Here is a 17,876-nt window from a genome sequence, read left to right on the forward strand (position 1 = left end):
GGATTGTTCTCTGGATTTAGTAAGTTAATATATTCAAGATGCCAGCATACAGCTGACATTTGATAAATTGCATTACTCTTTTCCAGTCTCCTTCCTTTGGACTTTGTCTCCCAAGCTTCCTGAGAATACCAATAAGATGTAATTTCTTCTCCCCAGAAAGTCATTCCAGTCTTTTTTCAGAATGAAGCAAGGATGAGATGTGAAGTATGCTGTCTTCCAAACCCCAAATTCCTGAATTTAAGCCCCACTAGCCCTCAACATGTGCTCCCGAACCGAAAGTTTACGTCCAATGATTTTCACGTATCACCCTGCTGAATCATGTGCCTTCTTTAGCAGGGAGCAAATCAACAGGAAACTCCTTGGTATCCTGAGGGGCTGTACCTTAATACATTCTTTCACTTCAGTGACAAGAAGACATTCCATACAGGAGCACACACTGTTCTAACAACAGTATTCATTAACCCCACTGCATGACTCATGCCAAAGACATCCTGCGAAAAGGAAGTGATTCACAACATAAGGTACTCATTATCTTTGTACCGTTAAATTGTATTTTAGAAAATGCACAGGAATACAGCCCTATGTACAAGCACACATGAACACACAGAGTAGACAATACATAGCCTATTCTTTGAAAGAGCTGCTATGGTCAGGGGTGCTTCAAATGGCATTACCCTAAAGAGATACAGACAACTATAAACTAAGGTTTAAACTATTTTTCTGTACATGGTACTATACAGCCCGACCCCATTGGCAGTTTCTCAAATGACCTGTATCTGTGTATGTGTCTGTGATAGACACTGCTAGCTGGCTACCAAATACAGATTCTCTTCCATATTAATATAACCTTGGTTTTATTGGGGGCAGCTAGATACACATTTTCTAACCTACCTTGTAGCTAGAGGTGACCATGTGACACTGTTCTAGCCAGAGCGAACCGAAGTTTTCTGAGGGTTACTCAGAAAGTTTTGCTTTCCTGACACAGGTGCTATCACATTTCCCTTGTTGTTTTCTCTTGCTGTCTCAACAGCTGAAGCCACAGCAGCCATCTTGCCACCACGAGGGAAAAGCAGGGGAAGGATGGGAATTGCAGCCCCCTAGTTCCTGAGCCACTGCATCTTTTTTTTTTAATTTTTTTTTTTTTTTTTTTTAGCATTTATTCAGTTTTCAGAGACAGAGAATGAGTGGGGAAGGGGCAGAGAGAAAGGAAGACACAGAATCTGAAACAGGCTCTGAGCCATCAGCACAGAGCCCGATGCGGGGCTCGAACCCACAATCTGTGAGGTCATGACCTGAGCCGAAGTCAGACGCCCAACCGACTGAGCCACCCAGGCGCCCCGCCACTGCATCTTTGAAGACTGCCCTAATTTGTTTAAGCTTTGGCAGTGGGGTGTTCTTCTGCAAGCATTCCCAAGCTGACACAATGATCTTCTTACTTGGACAAAAATGACCAGTTTCTTTGACGTGCCTATGCATAATAACATATGCCTTATGCTATCACACCTGTTAAGATGACCAAAAGAGAGTTTGGAAGTATGTTTTGAAAACTGTGAAGCACTTAAACAAGGATTTAACAAGGATAATGTCATAGTCATCTCTCTATGACTGAGAGGTACAGTGTCTGACCTTGGTTCTTTGTTTTGCATTTAAGATGCAGGAATAATTTTGTGGTTTTTTTAAATCAGATTATCTGGAGGATACATCAGAAAAAAGAAACAAGCCCTAGCTATCCTGTATAAGAATGGTAAATATATAGTATGCCTGCCCACATTGCTCTTTCTTCTCAAATCACAGACATAATCAATCAATCCTCCCAGTGAGAAAACACAGTGCCTTAGACAGTCACTCCAAATCCAACAATACCTTTAAAAACAAGTGATTATTTTGTTACCTACAAGAAAAATGCAGGTGCTAATAGGAAGTCAAGTTCAGCCAGGACGGAGCATGAGATCATTAAAAGCAGTACAATAATGGTAAGAACAAACTGAAATGGGGGCGCCTGGGTGGCTTAGTTGGTTAAGCGTCCGACTTTCGCTTAGGTCATGATCTCGCGGTTCGTGGGTTCGAGCCCCGCGTCGGGCTCTGTGCTGACTGCCAGCTCAGAGCCTGGAGCCTGTTTCAGTCTGTGACTCCCTCTCTCTCTGACCCTCCCCTGCTCACGCTGTCTCTCTCTCTGTCTCTAGAAATAAATAAATATTAAAAAAAGAATCAAAAAGAACAAACTGAAATGTCAGGTCCTTTATGAAGGAAAAATGACAGAAAGCGCCATCCAGGAACACAGCACCAGGACCGGCGCTTGGGTAGGGCAGGAATGGAGGATGGCTGAGGTCCAGCCACAAGAAACACCTAGTCAACCGGGTAGTTGAGAAGCTCTATTTCTACAAGTCTGCCATTCACCACCACCACGTCATGCCCTGACTTGACCCTCTCCTTCTACACAGGTATTCTTTTCACTGTTACTTATTTTCTTTTCTTCAGCACTTTATAATTCTCCCCATTGAGGGGTAGTATGACCTAGTAGAAATGCGTTGCAACCCAATAGATCTGGATTCAACTACTACTAGTACTTACAAGCAGGGGGAAAGTTGAATGAGTTGCTAAAACTCTTCATCTCCATGTCTCACCAAGGAGGATAATAACAGAGCCTTATAGGCTTGTGGTGAATATAGGACATGCTTATCTACATAAAGTACTTAACACGAGGTCAAGCTTATTTTAATAGCTTTCCTCAGCTAGAGTAAGAGTCCATTTGTCTTCCTGGATCCTGGACACATTGCCATCTCTCAGGAATAAAAAAGTATCTAAACATTCATTTTGGTTCCAGACATTTTATGGACGCAACGAATATTCCAACCCATGAAGGAAAAGAAGCCTACTTTGACAAGTAAAGTCATAGGTCTAGTTTGAATGAGGTACTTTGAATCAATACCCATAATGGTAACTCCACCATATTCTCAGATAAGCAAAGGCCATCAGACATGTTATAGTTTAATAAACTTTTTAATGAAAGGACCTCTAGATTCCACTTATATTTTCCAGTGAAATTCTATCTACTCCAATAATTTTTAAACATATGGAATTTATTTTCCCTCACACCTGGCTATATTTAATTTGTTATGAGAGGTTCCTGACTGTGTTATGTGACCTATTCCCATGATGCTTAAAAGTTAAATGTGTTTCCTGCTTTTCTGAATTCCAAATAAACTGAATAAAATAACCAACCCTCGGATACACAAATGTAATATCCTGAGCCTGCAAATGCGCACACACACACACACACACACACACACACACATATACAATTTTGTTCCTGTTTTCTATTAACTTGTAGTTTGTGGGTATGGGGGACAGGAGAAGTAATAAGAACAAGGAAATTATGAACCACTTAAAGAGAATTACTTGAATTTTTCATACTGTGGTTATTCTTAAATGCTCACATCCATCCTAATAATTTAGTATGTTACTGACACCTTAATAACTTATTCATTTGATTTGTCTGCTTTTCTTCTTATGAGCTAAATACCATGAATATTTAGAAGAGCATTTAAAATTTGAAAAGGAGAAATAGTTTTTAAGATATTAACAACAATAATATAATACCCTATTCAAATAGAACAGTATATTTTGGTAACTCTTAGATCTATTTTAAAAATAAAGGCTCAAGTGTAGTTTTTTGATGCCCATTTTTTAAAATCATGACTATTCTGCATTCATTACTATGATGTATCATATCAAATCCATCTCATGAAGAGAGTCTTATATTCTATGTCCACAATTTCAGCTATTAAATGGTATTTTGTAATATTGGATACACATACAAGTTGTGTTTCATATCTAGTTTTGCAGGCAGTACAGAACAGTGAAGAAGCATCATCTAGCAGCTGGACATATGAAATGTGGTTCCTTCTACCACTTACTGTAAACGTATTTTAGACAAGCCACATTGTCTCTCTGGGCCCCAGTCGGCACATAAATAAAATGGGGTTAATATCTTACCCACCTCAAACTAAGCAGCTGCACTATGTGATTCAGTGAAGGGCTTAAGAGTATGATCTTTGTGGGGCTTCTGGGTGGCTCAATGGGTTAAACATCCTACTTCAGCTCAGGTCATGATCTTGCACTCCATGAGTTCAAGCCCCATGTTGGGCTCTGTGCTGACAACTCACAGCCTAGAGCCTGCTTTGGATTTTGTGTCTCCCTCTCTCTCTCTGCCCCTCTCCCACTTACACTAGACCTCTCTCACTTAAAAAGAAACATTAAAAAAATTTTTTTTAAGAGTTTGGTCTTTGTAGTGTCAATTATTGGTTGTGTGGCCTTGGACAAGTCACTTATCTTCACTGAGAAATGAAGGTTAAATTCAGTGATGCCTATAAACACTTAATACAGTTCCTAAACATGCCATGGTAAGAGTATATGGGTCAAGTGCCATGGTTTTGTTCACTGACATATCCTGAGAACCTAAAGGACCATCTGACACATGGAAGGTGCTAAGTAAATATTGCTGAATTAATCTTAATCCATACATCTGGGGTTACTCTGATGCTTAAAATCTAAGTAAGACTGACTCAAAATGCCATCTCATATTCTTTGGAAAGTTCACTGCCTCATTCAAGACTTTTACAAATGTATGGAGTCTCACTACTTGTCACATCTGGTTCAGATTTCCATCTTCTGCTCTTGTTTCTTGTTTTGTTCTCATTTATAAGGCTTGGTTCTATTTCTTGATTTTATGGTTACTTTCCTTTGGTTAGCTCCACCATACATATACCCACAATCCCTCAACATAAATAAGCAGATACCACTCTCATGATGAAGCCGTGTGTATCTGACTCATGGGGAGGATTTAGGAGTAATGGTGAGATGGGCTCAGTCACAGAGCTCTATACAAGACAATCTACACTTGAATGTTAAGCTTTCTTTTAAGAAAAGTTTCTGGGCCAACAAAGGGGAAGGAAAGGAAAAATAAGATAAAAACAGAGAGGAAGGTAAACCATAAGAGACTCTAAATACAGAGAACAAACTGAGAATTTCTGGAGGGGACGTGGCGGGAAGGGGGGATGGACTAAATGGGTGATGGACATTAAAGAGGGCACTTGTTGGGATGAGCACTGGGGGTTAATGAAAATGATGAATCACTAAATTCTACTCTTAAGACCATAATTACACTATATGTTAATTAACTTAGATTTGAATAAAATTAAACAAACAAATAAACAAATAAATAAATCTCAGTCACAGAAAGTCCCTGGGCCACAGAACTTTCCTGCCCCAATAAAAATTAAAAAAATAAATAAATAAAATATTCACAAGAAATCATTATAAAAACCTCTACAGCAATTCTTTTCAGTATATACATTTTATTGTTCTTCTCATAAAAGATTCTCCCATCAGAATCCCTCTTATACATATGACATTTGTTTACTCACAAATGTTTATTTATTTACCACGACTAGAGATAAAAACAAAAGAGCTTAAACATTTTCTAACTCTCCTTCAGTTGATCTTACAAATACACATTTTTCCATCAGCCAGGGCATATCAGAACCAATCTGACAATGAGTATTGGAATCTCTTTCATGTGTATTCCGTACAACCTGTGCTAGACATCACAGGTTTCATTTCTGAAGTGTTCAGCAGTTTGTTTAGGAAAATGCCATTCAGAGAACCAAAAGACTGTCTGTCTGGATCCAAAATTAGACCCTTACTCTCCATATGTATTGCCACCAGGAAGACAGTCTGGAGGAATGTAGCAGAATATTTTTCAAGAGTGTTCTTTCATAATTTAGAAACTGTTAAGTATTAAAATGAGACTGTAAGGATATGGAAATTAAGTATTATAGTAAATGTTCTTTTCAGCAAAACGGATCATTTACTGTAAGAGGAATATTCTTTTTTTTTTCTTTTTTTTAAATTTCTTTTTATTTATTTTTTTTTACAAATAGTTTATTGTCAAATTAGTTTCCACATAACACCCAGTGCTCATCCCCACAAGTGCCCTCCTCTATGCCCCTCCCCCCTCCCCCCTCCATCCATCAGTTCTCAGTTTTTGTCAGCATTCAAGAGTCTCTCATGGTTTGCCTCTCTCCCTTTCCCCCACCATTTCCCCCCTTCTTCTCCCCCTTGGTCCTGTAAGAGGAATATTCTACTTCATGTTATTTCCCCTCTCAGGAATATTAATGATATGTCAGGAGTTCTTATTCTTATTCCATGTGATGTATAAGAGCAATCTCCTTGCCAACGGACACCTGCAGAGGTTACCTACCAGGGGAGATTTTGGGGTTAGAGCCTACAGAGGCTATGTCAGAAGTTTTTCCAAGCTCACAGAAGCAGGTTCAATATTGGATGTTCCCTCTTTTTCTTAAAGAGATCAAGAAACCTAAAGTAGCATTGCCGGGGAAAGAAGGACCAAAAAGCTGCGGCACACTTTCAGAGATGTAAGAACTAGAAGACTGTACTGGAAAACATCTTCCCCATTTCCCAAGAAATAGTCTTTGTTCAAAGGAATATCATCTTATGTTTATATACCATCTTCATGAGTGAAGTGATTCATTCAACAAACCTCATGTCTAAGGTGCCATACTAGCTGTTCACAAGAGACACAGCAGAGTGTGGTTAAGATCAAGGGCTCTATAGCTAGACTGCCTAGGCTCTGTAGCTAGACCCACCTTGGCTCTGTGCCTGCCAGCTCTGTAACATTGGACACACAGACTTCTCTGTGTTTCAGTTTCCACTTGTGTCAATTGGGAGTAATAACTTACTCCCTGAGGTAAAGAGAGAGAGAGAGAGAAAGAGAGAGAGGATAAAGGGACTTACAGTCTAGCAGAGAAAATAGACAAGTATACACCCAATCCAAGTAACACCCAAACATCCAAATTATGATATGTTAAAATAGATGCACAAAGCAAGGACCTACAAATCCCAAGAAGGTGGAGGTTAAGGCATATTCTTTGCATCTAGAGCACCAGAGTAATGGCAACAAACCATTCTATGATAATATAGCAAAATGGTCATCCAAAATGACACAGGGATAAAGTCTGAAGAGAAAAACAAGAATATTTATAAGTCTACACAGAGACCCTCCTGTGTTTTTCTTCTGAGATATCTCCAGAAATTTGAAATATATAATACATAAAATCACCTTATTATGTGCTATTGGATTCAGAACCCCAGGTAAGCTTACCTCACTAAAACTTCATCATCAGTCAGGCAGTCCATACCGCCAAAGACAGATCCAAACCACTAGCAAAATAATCATTATTTGCAAAGCATATATTCTTACCCAAGCATCATACAAATCACCTTGAAAAAAATTGTATTCAAAGTCCCCCAATCCTAAAGTCTCCTAAATCTCTGAGAGAGAGAAATACTGAACACCTCCCTATAATAATCACATCAAGCTCCATTAACAATACTGTTTTTAATCACATTTCCCTCTCTTAAGGACCTAAGAATTCAACTCTGGACCCTGAGACAACCCATAAAAACTAGAGCAATAAAAAGCAAAAAAGTGCAGACTTTTAAAACGGGCCTGAGAATGTCATTGTTTCCTGAAGGTAGAAATACAATGATATAAAACCCTGGTTTAGAAGCAAGGAAACTGTTAGCAGCTGGCATGGAAATTACCCCATTATTTATTACTGTTATTAGGTGAGATTCTTATGCCACATAACTCAATAGAGAATAACATCTATTTGATTGCATGGGATGAGAGTCGGGTCCATTATTATTAATTTCCCTACTCTCTAGCCATTAAGTGACTGCTCCTTTGGACCATAAAAAGTAGTACATGAATAACAGAAAAAGGGTTTTACCTTTCTCAGTAAGATAATGAATGCTAGCCACTGTACCAATAAAAGATTCAGCCACCTGCCTGGATACCTGTGTGCAACTGGACTTAAGAGCAAATAGCATCGGGTCCATTGGTGCCCACTGAGATAACAATACTCCTTGCCCAGGTGGTTGATCGGTTCAGAAATCTGGATTTCAATTTGCAGTTGTATCTATATTTGTTCTTGAAGCTTTTCATATATTTAAGGATGATTAGCCTTTAGTGTAATTCTTTTACCCTTCACTCACCTGCCATTGTTGACTCAGGGCATTTACTGTTTAAACACATTTTCAGATAATCAAACATTTCTACTTTAGACACCAAATTTTTGCTATTTTAAGCATCTCTGAAATCAATGTTTCTACTACAGTAGGCACACCTTTCCCTGTTTGCTTATTTGTTTTAATTTAAATAAATGTGTTGAATCTAAGTTAACATTTTCTTGATGACTATTCTTTAGATTGGTTGTTGTTAGGCCAAAGCTGCAAAGGCAAGGCTTGTATTCAGTGTTCCGGTCCTTGTTTTAGGGTTTTTGTATCTATTCAGATAGATAGAGATAAACATACAGATAGTTATAAAAGGAGCTTTAGTATGACAGACTGCCTCGTGAGATTATGGAGAATGAGAAGTCTCATGATCTTCCATCTGGAAACAGGAGGCCCACGGAAGCCAGTGGTGTAGTTCTAGTCCAAACTCTGAGGCTTGAGAACCAGGATGTTGATGGTTTAAATTCCAATCTAAGGCTAAAAGTTCAAGAACCAAGAGCACCGATGTCCAAAGACAGGACAGGATGAAAGTCCTAGCTCAAGTACAGAACAAATCTGTCCTTCCTCTACCTTTTTTATTCAAGCCTTTCAGCATATTGAATAATGACTTGCATTCATAAGGGGGATTTTCCTTATTCAGTGTACAGATTTAAATGCTAATCTCTTCCAGAAACACCCTCACACACCTAGATATAATGTTTTTGTCAGCTATGTGGCATCCCCTTAGCCCAATGGAGGCAACATAAAAAATTAGTCATCACAGGTCTCAAGTATCCAATGCAATTCTTGTTCCCCTAAAGTCCTCGGTCACCGGCAGCTCTTGAAATCCTCTTGTGGGTACCCCCAACACCCAGGGATCTGGAGAACTCTGATTTTCACTTATGTACTACAAACTGCTATCTCAGGTCAGAGTCTGCTAATCAACATCGTGTCTCAAGACCTCTTGGTCGTGTACTGCAGTCCATTTCCACTGGGTTCTACACTCTCCCCACAGACATTGGTGGGATTCCTCACTACCAGTGCTCAGAATTCCTCACTGACTCCTGGCCAAGCCTGTCCTCAAAAGGCCAGCAAGCAAAAATGACTTGCTTCAGCTTTTCCCTTTCCTTTCAGCTGCAGAGGTCTCCATAGCCTCAGGGCCCACTCTGCCCGGGACAGAGTAGAAGTTAATAGCATTTGGCCCCTAAATATATGTCAGTGGAACTCAGTATTAAGTCCAAAAATCCAGACACAGATGCTATTTCTGACCTCCTTTAAGGCTTCTTGAATCTCTTTCACCTAATTAGACCAGGGATTGCTGTTTCAAGGAAAGCTTTGGGAGCCCATGCAGTACTGACATTACAGACCTCCCAGCTCACTGCTGCTCTGTTTCTCTCTCTCTCGACCTGTGTGTCTCTCTAGTCTCTGATTTTGTTCTCTCATCACACACACACACACACACACACACACACACACACACACACATATGTGAATGCATACACACACAACTCACACACACTGGAAGAAAACCAAACAGACCATTATTAGCATAAGCCTTTATTGGAAAACTCCTGGAATAAGACAGCCACACCGGAGTTCATTCTAATCTGGGGAAGGAGAATAGAATAGTTTATGGATTTTAGCAGGAGGGGTATTGGCCAAACTATAGCTACTTTTGAGGACAGAAACATTACAGATTAGCAGCCATTACTTGAGAGCTCGGTATTTTATCAAGAAGAGTGGAGAGGAACATTTAGAGGTAAGGACAAGGACATGTGAAGTCCACAGTAAAAAAGTCTTAAGTCCTTTGAGACATCTACATATATTTTTATTGTAATAACATATAAGTAACACAAAATTCATCACCTCAACCATTTTTAAGTGTATAATTCAGTGATATTAAATGCATTTACATGTTATGCAACCATGATCCAACCACGATCCATCACCACGATGGATCCATCTCCAGGATTTTTTCATCATCCCAAACTGAAATGCCATACCCGTTAAGCAATAATTCCCCCATTCCTTCCTCCCTTGGCACCTGGGAGGTGCCAGGGATCTGGCACCATTTCACCTTTTGTTTCTATGAGTTTGACTACTCTAGCTCCCTCACCTAACTGGCATCATATACTATTTGTCTTTTTGTGACTGGCTTATTTCACTTAGCATAACATCTTCAAGGTTCATCCATGTTGTTGCATGCGTCATAATTTTCTTTCTTTTTCAAGGCTGAATAATATTCCATTGCGTGTATACACTACCAGGTATAACATTTTGTTTATTCATTCATGTGGAATGTCCATAAATTCAGTGGACATTTATGTTGCTTCCACCTTTTGGCTATTGTGAATAATGCTTCAGGGAATCTATACACTTAACTTCAGAGAGTATTTATGATGGGACCAGCATCAAGCTAAGAGTTTTCTATATGCTGACTCTCAAAAATATCACCAAAATAGTATGTTGATAAGACAAAGCTGAGGTTCTTACTCACTGTTATAAGGGAAAGCACTACCTTGATAGAGTCTTTGTAGTATCTCAGAGAGAGAAGGGCAATGCTGGGATATTATTGGAAGTTTGATTTAAGGTAGGTCTTTTTTTTTTTTAAATATAATTTACTGTCAAGTTAGCTAACACACAGTGTACATAGTGTGCTCTTGGCTTTGGGAGTAGATTTCCATGATTCATCACTTACATACAACACCCAGTGCTTATCCTAACAAGTGCCCTCCACAATGCCCATCACTCATTTTTTCCTCTCCTTTTAACATCAAGGGCTTGACTGGGATTGGTCATGGATCATGACATCATAGTTTAGAATTACCAGGCTGGCAAAGAGAGCAAGGAGTCTAAGAACTCTGGGATGTAAACTCCCATTTGATGCTTTCTGTTGAAGAGTTATTTGGTCTTTCAGAAAGTTCTTGGAATAAATAATAAATTTATTTGCAACTTTTATTTTCCAACCAAGAGTTAGCTGGAATAGAAAGATGTGTTGAGGAAAAGAGCAGAATAGAAAACTCTGTTGAATGTGGTAAGTAATAAGTAAGTAAGTAGTAAGTAGATGGTTTTGATTTTCACACCAACAACTTCCTCAAAAACACTGGATGCAGGGATACTACTCCTTATTCCCTGGTAACTTGCCCAAGGTCACCAAGCTAGAAAGTGCACTTATGAGATCAAGTACCAAGGCAGGCTGACACAGAACCACTACTTAATAGTGCCTCCAGAGCCTACTTCTGCACATTTTGACACAGGTTAGAAGACTAAGTCCTTATGGGCATGGAGGAGGGCACTTCTGGGGATGAGCACTGGGTGTTATACGGAAACCAACTTGACAATAAACTATTTGTAAAAAAAAAAAAAAAAAAAAAAGAAAAAAAGACTAAGTCCTTGCCAGGTCAATAGCCTTTGTTCTAAATAGGTACTTTTCAGAACCTGGGCCCAAACTTGTATTACAGCCCATGACTAGAAGCTCTAACAGCATCCTTTATATCATCCAGGACCCAGGCCTCACCCCTCAACCTGCCGATTTCCTCCTGTGACATAGCAACTCTCCTACAGGAACAGCCTCCTCACTCCTTGTATCGAACTCCATTTAATGCCCCTGCTTTGGCCTGGTACAGTCTGAATTGGATACTCTCATCCCCTCTATTTCCAAAATTGCAGCTGATATTCTTGTGCCTCCTTTGATAAAATATGCCTGTATCTAACAGTCATCTCTGAAGCCAGCATCTAGAAAAACTATTTCCTCCCACTCTCCCAAGAGCTATACACAGTGGCTTTCCGTTGGTATAAGGCTATAATCTGTAAACACTGTCCTGGGGACCAAATTTTGGCACGCTGCCTGTTTTTCTATGGCCTGCAAGGTAACAATGTTTTTTGCATTATTCAATGATTGGGAAGAAACAAAAAGAATACTCTTTCGTAACATATAAAAAGAATATTAAATTCAGAATTTAGTGTCCACAAATAAAGTTTTATTGCAATACAACCACATCTATTTGCATATTTGCACACTTATTTGCACAATTTGCATATTGTTTATGTCGGCTTTCAAGCCACAGTGGCAATGTCGACTAGCTGCAACAAAGAATACATGCACAAAAAGCATTAAAAATATACTGTTTGGTCCTTTACAGAAAAAGGCTGCTAATCCCTGGTTTGATTCTTTGCTGCCAAAGACCTGAATTCAAGATAACATGAACTTCCAGCTTCTCTGCCTTTGCCAGAGCACAACTAGCTCCCCTGTAGGAGTTCCAAGACCATAGACAAAGGCGTATTCTGCTCCTTAGAGTCATATGGAATGTCACCACTGCCACAGCAATGACTCTGCTGCTATACTTCAGCATTTTATGTGGCAAGAAGGTTCCCATAGCAACGTGCAACAGTGCTGGTCAAGTCACTCCCATCCCCTGCTCCAATCAATCCTACGGGATTTTTTTTTCCTTTGCCATAGTACAACTGGTTCAAAAACAGTGTAGTTAAAATAATAAAGCTGTTTTCCTGCTTTGCACTGCACAGACTGTCACTCATACAATAACCAGGTGACCTGTAGCTTCCTTGGCTGGAAGTCTGGACCAGACTTCTCCAGATCTGCATGAGAGGATACTGGTGTTCCTATAGCACTCTACATCTTTCCAGAATTGTAACCCACCAGTTCATGTCTGAACAGCGAAAAGCAACTCTTATGCATTAAAGTGTGGAATTAAACCAAGACCAAGTGAATGAGAAAGGCAGAGGCTATTGTTCAGAGCTTACTATAGCAAAGGAGTCAGCCACCAACGCCTAGGTTTTGGCAGAGACTCAAAGGCAGGCAGGCGAGTGGAAAAGCTTTCCAGTAGATAAAAAAGGGAAGGCTGCAAGTATTCAATGATTGGAGGCTATTGGTTTGGGGAAGCTGTAGGGGGTCACCCAGAAGCAGAGCATTCCATGTGATTGGTTAGGGGTGCATATTTGGCTTTCTATGGTTGGTCCAACGTCTGAAGTGGGAACAAAATTCAGAGAAGCCATCAGCTCTTAATCAAGTCTTGGCCAGTTTGTACTAATTGCCACAATAGTTATTGTTTAGGTTCTTGATTATTAGAGGTTACAGTCGTCATATTCCAAGTCAGCCAGACAGCAGGCTGGCTTTCCTGGGTTGTTTATTGTAGATAAAGGGGTTGCTTTCCTGGCAGGTAGGCATTCTATTTTTATATATGATCTGGCCATTGTCCATTTGTATATCCAGTTTCTCAAAATGAGACCTGTACGGGACTTGTTTGTGTCTTCTTTGTGTTCCACGGCATGGTTCCCAACAGTGTAGATGCTCAATAAATTTGTAATAACTAATGACTTCACGGAGGGTATTGGGAGTGAGGGAATCAGACTCAGTTGACTGGATGAACCAGACATCACCTTGCCAGGAAAAAACCCGATGGAATTCGATTTAAAAACAGAAGGTTTGGGGCACAAGAGGAGTTATGGTGAAATCTCTTGTCACTGCTTCTCTAGTAATACTTTTGACGCCTAAGTTTAGGCTCTGGTCCCAGAAAATATTTTTTTGTAAAAATGTGCTTCAAGTTTTCTGGTCTTTTGAGTTTCCATGGAAAATGTGCAGCAAAATGAAATCTGACTGCTAGTTTTAAGGTATATATAGACATGGAACAAGAGGTATGAAGCACAGATCTCTGCTCTGGGTGGACAAGACTATTTGAGGGACAAAAACTTGGGGATGTAGAATGGTAGAAAGACAAGGGGAAAAGGTGAAAGGTGTCTTTGGGGACAGCCTTGAGGAAGAATGCTAACCTACTCAACAGCTTCTCTGTCTACAACCAGCCCCTTCCCCCTGGATCTGGCCTCAATCTTTACTCCCTGACTGATTTCTTTACCCCTGTACAGAAAACGGACAAGAAGCCAAACTGACTACCAAAATATGCCTTGCATTTCTTTGTTTTTATCTTCTTCACTTTTCTTCAAGTCATCCTATCTTGCTGACCTTAAGTTCGTTCATCTGTTCTTTTTCAAGTCAGTTCTTACTATATACTATCTTTCTTGACTCAATCTAAAACCAACCTCTAAGATGCTTTCTCTGACCAGCAAAGATGGAAATATTGTATGCACGTCCTCAACATTTTGATGTCCTTCATTTCCACTGCCATTTACTCACTACTGGTGTGAAAGCCTATCTCTACAACCAGACCCAAAGATGGAAGGGGTGATGGCTTACAGCTCCTTGTATTGCTATAGTGCCTACTTCAGAGCTTCATACATGTGAGGCAGAGAATAAATGACAACTTATTGTGGCAATTATTAAGGGTCTCTGGCACTTGATAGATGAGTTTTTAAAAGGCTTAGCTCAAATAATAAACACAGCACATGGCTTCCCCCAAATAAACTCATAATCTGTTTATTTATTAGATACTACATGAATTGTTCCTATTAAAACAATATTTAGTTTCCTTGTTAGTATTGGTAATTATTTCACTCGTCAATGAAAATAATACTGGAAGTTTCAGTTTCTGATTGGTTTGGCCTAATCCAATCTACCTTCCAAAAAGAAGTAACTGAAATGGGTTACTTAAGTGAATGTTTTCCTATGTTTTCACTGATCACAGCAAAACACTTCACACCCATTAAGTTTCTTATGTTTTTCCAAATAGCAATATTAATTTCATTTTAACACTAAGTATTATTTAAGCAACCATCTGCCAGCACATGTTTTCACATAACCTTTCTCCAATGATTCCAATGAGTTTTGCCAAACTGCTCACAAAAGTAGTCTGTTACCGTAATTCAGTTTTAACTAGGTGGCTGTCATAACTTTGATGTCTATCTCATTACAACTGCTTTACTAACAGAAGAAAAATTATATTAATTGTTCCCAAAATTCTTATTTCTAATATATAATCACATTTCCTACCCAAGGCCAAACCCTATTCTCTGCTTTATGTATGTAAAATTTGGCTGATCATGTCACATTTCTGAAATTGATTTCTATAGTTAGCCAATTTTTATTATTTTTATATGAGCCATTCTCTGTATGTATTGTTATACTTATATGAACCATTTTGTGTTTATATGTATATATTTGCCATTGGAACCAAATATTTAAATAAATTGGTTGATCAAGTCCACCTAAAAATTTTACTTTGTTGTTTGGCATTTCATGGTTGGTTGGTAAATGATTCAATTATTTTGGTACATGGTGTATGTGTATGAAGACTCATACATGGTGGTGTTTTAAAGGGTAGGACAAAAATAAATTAAGAGTCTCTAAAGATTCTAGCAGTTAAACACCATAGCAAATTATTTTATCATTATTTGAGCTGAGGAACGAGAGGCAGAGGAAGGAAGTGCTCACTCAGCCTTAGGCAACATATAATCTGGCAGGACTACTGTCGTGCCTATAATTAGAAACGTTCTTCATCAATCACCAATTATAGCAGATGAGAAGATAGAGCTAACGAGGCCAGTCCTGGCTATTGTTGAACACATTCAGATAAGGTGCAGCATCTGACTGAATTGCTAGATAATTTTGAGAATTTCAATAAATGTCTATTCTACTTTAACAGTGGAAAGAAATCACCCAAAAACTATCACAATAGACATATTTGTAAATAAATACCTGAAGTAGAGTTTTATTACAGGGATCAGGAAGCATAGATTTATTTTTGTTTCTTTTTAACTTAAACGTACAAACCAAAGCTAGTAGAAGCAAGTGAGAAAATAATGTGACTACATTATGGATCTTGAAAAATGGAGCAAAGGATGAATAGCCAGGAAATTTGCATGGAAAACAAATTTCATTGTCTGAATGAAAAATTATACTGGCATAACAGTGAAAACAAATCCTAGTGGATGAAACCACGGTAGGATTGTTTTGTGTCAGGTCACATCTGCTGAGCCCAGAAAGCCTGCTGAGGACACTAGTTCATATTAAACATTTTTTTTTGTGGGGCTGTCAGGAGAGCCATATTAGTGAACTCCCCTTAACATAACTGGTGACGTCGTTTAAAAAAACAAAAGTCATTAAATCATATTTAAATTTCAAAAAGAGATTTGGCTACTTATTTATTTATTATTTTAGAGAGAGAGCATGTGAGTGGGATGAAGTGGGGCAAAAGAGAGAGAGAGAGAGAGAGAGAATCCCAAGCAGGCTCCAGGCTCAGTGCAGGGCCCAACGTGGGTCTTGATCCCTTGGCCCTAGGATCATGACCTGAACCATGACGCTCAACCAAGTGAGCCACCCAAGAGCCCCAAGAGAATCAGCTTTTTAAAAGAAACCTACCAAATTACATACTAGATTATTAGGTATGTCACATGGGATGATACATGTTAGATGATTCATGCCTACACTTAGAATATGTCCCACAAGTAAAAAATAACATTCTATGAATATAATAAAAAACAGATATTGTCTAGATATGGATTTTGTTATCCCTGAAGTGACATCTGAAACAGATAAAAATCTGATATAAAAAGAATAACAATGGGGCGCCTGGGTGGCTCGGTCAGTTAAGCATCCAACTTCGGCTCAGGTCATGATCTCACAGTCTGTGGGTCCGAGCCCCATGTCAGGCTCTGTGCTGACAGCTCAGAGCCTAGAGCCTGCTTCAGATTCTGTGTCTCCCTCTCTCTGACCCTCACCCACTCATTCTCTGTCTCTCAAAATAAAGACATTAAAAAAATTTTTAAAAAGAATAACAATGATAATACTGACATTATAGCAGTTAGCATTTATTATGCACCTGCTTTGTTTCAGTCCCTGAGCTGTGCTCTTTAACATCATTATTGCATGGGCAAATACTGTGCAAAGTGCTTCACCAAGTACATTGCCAATAAATTTAAGAAGGGCTTGTTGAGGATGGCACCTGATTGGCTCAGTCGGTTAAGCATCTCACTTCAGCTCAGGTCATGATCTCATGTTTTGCTGGTTCGAGCCCTGTATCAGGCTCTGTGCTGACAGCTAGGAGCCTGGAGCCTGCTTCGGATTCTGTGTCACCCTCTTTCTTTGCCCCCTCCCCTGCTTGTGCTCTGTCTCTCCCTCTCAAAAACAAATAAACAAACAAACAAAGTTGTAGTTAAACACTCCTTTAACCCACTTGATGAACTGAGACCCTCACCTCTCCTCACCAGACATCAAGGATTTTTATGTTTTCTTGATCATTTTATGTCTTTCTTGATCATATAAGCCACAAATGGTTAAGCCCAGGTTAATCTTGCACCAACTCCTTCCTGTAACTTCCTCACAGTGGAATGTTGGAATTGTGTGTGTGTGGCAACAGTCCAGCCAGTCAACAGAAGCAGGATTAGACCTGAAGTACTAAAATCCTAACTGCCAAATCTCTTCTCTGATCTCTCTTCCATAATAGAATTGAAACTTTTATCTGACGTCTTTTTTCCTCAGTTGTGACTTGTTTCTAATAAAAACTTTAGACAATGTCTCATGTGTAAATATTCCACTGTGGGTAAAGTTTATCATAAGAATTTAAATATATGTTTAGCAGTCCTTATGCAAGTGAAGAGCAACTTACTCATCCAGCTAATTCAACAGCTGAGAGAGAGAAAAGGGATTTTTAATTAGTTACATCAATTAGAATTTTTTTATTTACAAAAAAAAAAATTCCCAACTCAAACTACTTTTAACAATATGGGAATATATTCTTTCGAGTAACTGAAAACCCCAGAACATTTTGGATTTCAGGCAAGAGCTGATCCAGTAACCCAGCAATGACACCACCAACCCTGTGTCTCTCCATCTGTGGGCTCTGTCTTGCATGGTGTCTGCCTCACCCTTCGTCATGCTCCTGACCCAGGATGGC

The sequence above is a fragment of the Hyaena hyaena genome, unplaced genomic scaffold, assembly GCF_003009895.1.
Source record: "Hyaena hyaena isolate Hyena2069 unplaced genomic scaffold, ASM300989v1 scaffold_900, whole genome shotgun sequence".
NCBI lineage: Eukaryota > Metazoa > Chordata > Mammalia > Carnivora > Hyaenidae > Hyaena > Hyaena hyaena.